General features: G+C 34.4%; 1 long non-coding RNA gene across 1 annotated transcript; it reads left to right on the top strand.

Annotated features, from left to right (window-relative positions):
* The first annotated feature begins 3,487 nt into the window (after window positions 1–3,487).
* On the top strand, window positions 3,488–6,110 carry LOC145957059 (uncharacterized). The gene is made up of 2 exons (XR_014433484.1): window positions 3,488–4,873; window positions 5,951–6,110. It is a non-coding gene; the product is annotated as an uncharacterized LOC145957059 (long non-coding RNA).
* The last annotated feature ends 364 nt before the right edge of the window (window positions 6,111–6,474 follow it).

Below are 6,474 nucleotides of genomic sequence, written 5' to 3'. Positions count from 1 at the left end.
TTAGCTCCATAGCCTGAGCAATCTGCCGCTCATCTACACCTGAAGAAGGATTAGAATGGTTTCCCCTACCAACCATCCTAATAAAGATAAAAGATCAAGGAACCCATGAGTTTACACTAAAACACATAAGAAATTCCTTTCAAAAAAAATCTATTTCCACTCAACAGAAACATAATAAGACCATTTCCCACAAACCCTAAAGAGACTCGACCAGCTCTGATACCAAAATTGTAACGACCCACCCTAGGTCGTCACATTAATAACCAGCCAAAATAAAATAATATAAAATAAAGAAAATAGAGCAAAAGCCAGCTACGATAGAGTGAAAAAAAATTATTTCATAATATCAAACATAATTATATCAGAGTTATTCTTGGTAAAATTATACAGTAATCCAATAGTAACATCATGAAATATAAGTTAGACACCCTAGGTGCTGGTCAAGCTCTACGTCTAGCCACTTCTCAAAGCAGCTACCCCAAAAGACTCCTTGCTATCCCAAGGCCTCACACCTGATCTGCTCCCCCACATAGTGAGATCATCACAGTCCAAACCACATGGAAACACAAGGGTTAGCACATATAAAACCAACCATAGTATATCATAATAAAATATCATTAAACAAATATTTATCCACAGTATTTATCCAGACCAACAAGTCATTTTCCATTCTAAATATAGACCAACCCAAAATATAATGTATACACGTCCATGCCAATATATACATATTTTATGATAATAAAATAATCCATAACCAATGTATACAATCCATACCATATGTATACAGATTCCATATCCAAAACAAAGTCACACCACTGTATAATCCATGATGTAACCAACACATCCAAACCAAATGTTGGCCTCAACACCATCCAAACCAAGTGTTGATACGGTGAAACATGTCAGCAACCCATGTCCCACACCTAACCTCTCATGGAAAATATACAGTTGGATTACGTCGTCACGTAACCCTGGTGATCATGGCCACTTCATCCATCGGTATGACTCGGCCTTGCCCCCATACCGGTAGCAAATAGAATACTTAGAGGAGTACTTCAGAATTCACCTAACATCTGAAGTGGTTTATCATATAACCTTTGGAAAAGTTCCACATTGGAATCCTCACCATGGGATTCCCAAATTTCATATTTTTCCAAAGATTATATCCTGATCTCACCAAGAGATCTAATCCATACCATAACCTTACTCCTGTAAGTCCTATTTACTTTTCCAAACCACATACATAGCATATTCCATAGTTAAACATAACCATAACCATGCCAATTTGTCAATATAATAATAATATAAATATCCAAAACAACCATCAATTGATCCAAATTATACTATATGAAATGAAAATCTCCACATAAAATAACATATTAAAATTATACTATTCCTATCATGCTCATATATACTAGATTAATTTTATAAGCACTACCCTTACTTGGATAAACCTGAACTGAAACTCGGGCAGAACCTCCACCTCTTTCCTTAAGCAAGGGCCGAAACTCGGGCAGAATCTCCTCTTCTCTCCTCTTTTCTCTCCCCTAGCAGAACCTCCTCTACTGGATTCCTCTTTCTCTCTCCTCTTTTCTTTTCTCCTCCCCTCTTTTTCTTTCTCTCTCTCTCCTCTTTCTCTCTCTAGGATTCTCTTTTCTCAGTATATTTTTTTCACCCCCCCTGGCCCCTATTTATAGGCAACCAGAGTCACCCGGAACGGCCCGTATTGAATTCGGAACGGCCCGTTCCGAATCTTTCAAATGTACGCAAATTTTTAAGCTTGGAACGGCCCGTTTTGCTTTTGGAACGGCCCGTTCCAAGTTACCAAAACACCCCTTAAATTTTTTTAAAATTGCGAAAATGCCATCAGTAATAAAATTACAAGAATACCCCTATACCTTTATAAAATTTACGAAAATGCCATTGATAATTAATAATAATAAAAAAAATGGGTATTACAAAGCATGTTATCATACAAGTAAGGGGTAATAAAGTAATTTTAAACTATTATTTTGAAAAGAATCCATCACTAAATGGGATTGACTCTCGAGGCTTCCCCAGCAGAGTCGCCATCTGTCGCCACCCGCCGAAACGGACCTTCGCGACGATGGTCATGACTCGTTTTAAAGTTTTGAAAGTGGTGGATTGCTAGAACGACTTATTCTCAAACTGAGACCTTGTCGAACTAACAATTTTATTAAAATGATTCACCAATCCATGTTAACCCCAACCGGGACCCTCCATGGATTAGTGGTTTTCGCAAAGTAGGGTTCTTGGAGTCGCCACCAATGTTTTACTCAAAACATTGGAAAAAAGGATAAGGCAATTGATTTCAAAAATCAACCTTGGCCATTACAACCAGAGTTGGGTAAGGGAGTCGGTTACGTGCGGGGAAGGTGTTAGCACCCCACAACGCCCCTTTCGGGTTCCCTATGACGGATTATTTCATAAATAACAGTGTAAAATTACTAAATTACCCCTATTTATTATAAACGATTATAAATTAAATATATACATGATGACAATATTAAATATGCGACAATCAGAAAGCAATAAAAGAAGGGATTTTAAGAAAAACCTCTTGAAGCGTGCTTTTATATATATAAACAGATGTTAGGAGGCTTTTTGGCGCTCCCTCCCTCTACAAGCTCGCTCGCTCCTTCCTAAAAAATAATTTTTACTATGGAAATCCAAAAGATTTCCCTTCGACTAAGTTCGAGACTCAAGCAAATGGCTCGTGACTCAAGAACTTCGTCGGATTGACTCTCAGAGCGATTTCTAGGGCAGAACACTGCTCAAAAACCCCAGAATACTCAAGGAGAGAGTCAAAACTGTGTGGAAAAGTGTCAAATGTCGTCCAAATGACGTCTTATTTATAGGGGTGAGGCGCAGTACGGCCCCTGGTGTCAATACGGCCCGTATTGAAGTTTTGAACTTCAATACGGCCGTATTGAATTCAATACGGCCGTATTGAGGTTCAAAAACATCAATACGGCCGTATTGGTTTCAGTACGGCCGTATTGCAGTTCAAAAATGCAATACGGGCCGTACTGAGCTCCAAAGAGGCCGTATTGAGCTCCACTCCTCTCACTTTCTTATTTTTAGCTACTCTAAGACCTCTAAACCTTCAGATAGTCATCCTATGGTCTTCTGGGAGTCCTTCTGGCTGACTTTCCATTGATCTTTGAGAGTCTTCGAGTCTTATTTCCGACCCGGACAATTTTAGGGGTCTACAAAGACAACTTCCTTTCTGCCCTTATTATTATATTTTTGGTATTTTTCTGTTTGGGATTGAATATGATCTCTAACCCTCTCATGTAATTTCTTGACAAACTCAGCCCTAGATGTTCCTTCTTTATGAATAAAGGAAGCAACATCGGGTAGGGGTAATAAATCCAAGGGAGTAAGAGGGTTGAAACCATAGACAATCTCAAAAGGAGACATGTTAGTGGTCTTGTGAACCACTCTATTGTAGGCAAACTGTAACATCCTAAATTTTATAACTATTTATCTATGTGTTTCTACAAATTATTATATATATTAAATACTATGTAAGTTAATGTGAATGAAATTTATGTAGCATTATTTAACCAGATTTTCTAAATTCACTAACATTATTTTATTATCTAAATTGACTGTTTGTCGGACAGCGTTGGGAGCACGCTGTAAAATATGAGAAACTCAATTTAAGAAAATTTAAGTAATCTATAACTTAAACAATAATCTATTGAGTGTAGATTAAGAATAAATACAGTTAAGAGAGAAAATCTCTAAATTAAAATTTATAGAAATTCTCTAAGGATTTAACAAGAAAAAGTTATTCTGCTAAAACCTTAAGCTAGAAAATTATGGAAAAATGTTCAAAAGGATATAAAAATGTTATCATCAATATAGTATGCTTGGAATAATTAATAAAAATGTATAGTTAGGAGAAATTAAAATACAAGTCTCAACCAATCAAATTATGACATATAAGCAAATCCTAATTTATTTATTTAATATTAATTAACATAATTAAGAGATGATCAAGAGACAAAAGTTTGTATTTTTAATGGTCAAGATTCTAATGATGATATTAGTTTCTCAAAATTATAATTAATTTGTAAGATATTATAATAATTCTACAATATTCTAGAAAGTTCTACAAAACTCTCCAAAGTACATATCTAATTACCAAATAATTAAATGGGTTGGAAGCTTAACTTTTAAGATATTCAAATAACTCAAGAAAGTTCTACAAAATTCTACATAATAAGAAATCTAGAATGGATTAGATGCTTAACCATTAAGATATTTAAATAATTCTACAAAATTCTAGGATGTTCTATAAATTTCTACAAAAAAAAAAAAAGGGACACATAATCACCATGTGATTAAAATGAATTGAAAACTTCATCATTAAGTTAACTAAATAACTCTACAAAATTCTAGAAAGTGGACATCTCATCACCAAATTATTAAATAAATTAGAAACTTAACCATTAAGATACTTAAATAATTCAAGGAAATTCTAGAAAGTCCTATAAATATCTACAAAATGGACACCTAATCACTATGTTATAAAATATCTTAGGAAATATCAAGAAAAATCTACACATCTAGAATATTGGAGAATGGAGGTGGAGACTAGTATAAATAGGAGAAACCACACACCAAAAAGCTCACCAACAACCCTTAACAACTAGACATAAACCAATTCCAAGAAACACCCAAAAATACTCCATCTTTTCCACAACCAAGGAGTAAAACAAGGAGTAAACAACTAAAATTTCAAGAAAAGGGGAAGAAAGGAAGAAGATAAGAGGAAGAGAAAGAAGTAGGAGAAGAAGAAATCAAGGAAATTAGGAAAAAGCTAGCCAGCTTGGAAAAATAGGTATGGGTTAGATGTTTAATTTTATTCATGTCTATATAATGGTAGAATAAATATTGATCTTTACTTATAAGTTTTGATGCATGGAACCTTAGGTTATTTGATATGGTTTTTGATTGTACTTTTTGATAAATTTGAAGTTTTAAAGTTGAATCTTGAAATGGTTGATTGTTTATGATTGAATGTTTATATTGAAGTTGTTTGAATTGTATTTGAAGAGTTTGACTGAGAATAGTTTTTGAAGTGATAGATTAATAGTAATGCATATTGCATATTGCATAATGTCATTTTGAGTCAAAAGATTTTTGGGGGGAAAAGAAAAGAATTTCAAGAAAATAAATATTTGAGAAATGAATTTTGTACTAAGGATATTTGATAGAAAAAGAACGAGTTTTGTAATTTTGAAATGATACTTTTTATGTGAATTCTTTTCTTTATGTTTACTATCCGAAACATTGGTGGCAAGAGATTGATTGAGAATTGTGATAGTGGGTACTGTCAAGGACAGTTGGCAGTACTAGATGGATCAAGAAAAGGATAAAGTGAGAGAGAGTTTGATATGGTTGTGAAAGTATGACTGAGGTATTTGTTTTATGCTACCAATGTCAGAAGATAGTAAACGGGGTTTGAGTAGAATGGGTAAGACGGGACCTCTGGTCTGGGGGATAGACCTTTGGTCTAGGGAGTGTTTGGGCATGGGCAATCCCATAGATGGTCAGTCTTTATTGATTCTATGTCGTGGTAGCCTGCCGGGTGCACTAACACTCTGACTACTGTCTACTTGTTCGCGTTTAGTGAGGCATTGCCGAATCACTGGACAGAGTGATGTTAAGCTCTAGCTTCACTAAACACTCAAAAGGGAAAATCTCCATGGAGTAATGAGTCAAAACGATTTTTAAAAGTATATTTTCAGTCAAAATCTGCATCTCATTCTCATAAGCATATTGCATTATTTGGACTATTATCAATTTTTTTTTGTATATTGATAATTGTATGAACTTATTATGCACTTGTCTGATTTGTTTGTGTGAGATGTGAATGAAATTAAATGTCTAACCCCATAAATATTTTTAAACCCAGATATTGGAGATCTCATAATGCAGAAAAATTGGATGTGCAGTTAGAAGGTCAGATGCAAAAATCCAGAGCATAGGATGGGGGGTTTTATTTTACTAAGTTGTTATAAAATGGTTTGTAATATCTAGTAACTTGTATTTAATAAATTTGTTTTCAATATAAATTTCTTCATTTGTTTAAGCATCTTTTCTACAAAATTATACTAATAATATAAATATTATTAACCATAAATAATTAGTTATGATTACCATATGTAATCTGGAAAGGGGTTACACAAACTCCACATGAGGGAGATAGTCATCCCATGAATTTTTATTGCCTTTGAGGATTGCCCTCAACATAGTCCCTAGAGACCTATTCACTACCTCAGTTTGCCCATCAGTTTGGGGATGACATGTGGTAGAGAATAGAAGTTTAGTTCCTAGCCTTGCCCAAAAAGTTTTCCAAAAATGGCTAAGGAACTTAACATCTCTATCTGAGACTATAGTTTTGGGTAACCCATATAGTCTCACAATTTCTTGAAAGAA

The sequence above is a fragment of the Cajanus cajan genome, chromosome 4 (assembly GCF_000230855.2).
Source record: "Cajanus cajan strain Asha chromosome 4, NIPB_CcT2T_4, whole genome shotgun sequence".
Classification (NCBI taxonomy): Eukaryota; Viridiplantae; Streptophyta; class Magnoliopsida; order Fabales; family Fabaceae; genus Cajanus; species Cajanus cajan.
This window is presented reverse-complemented; position numbering and strand designations above follow the sequence as displayed.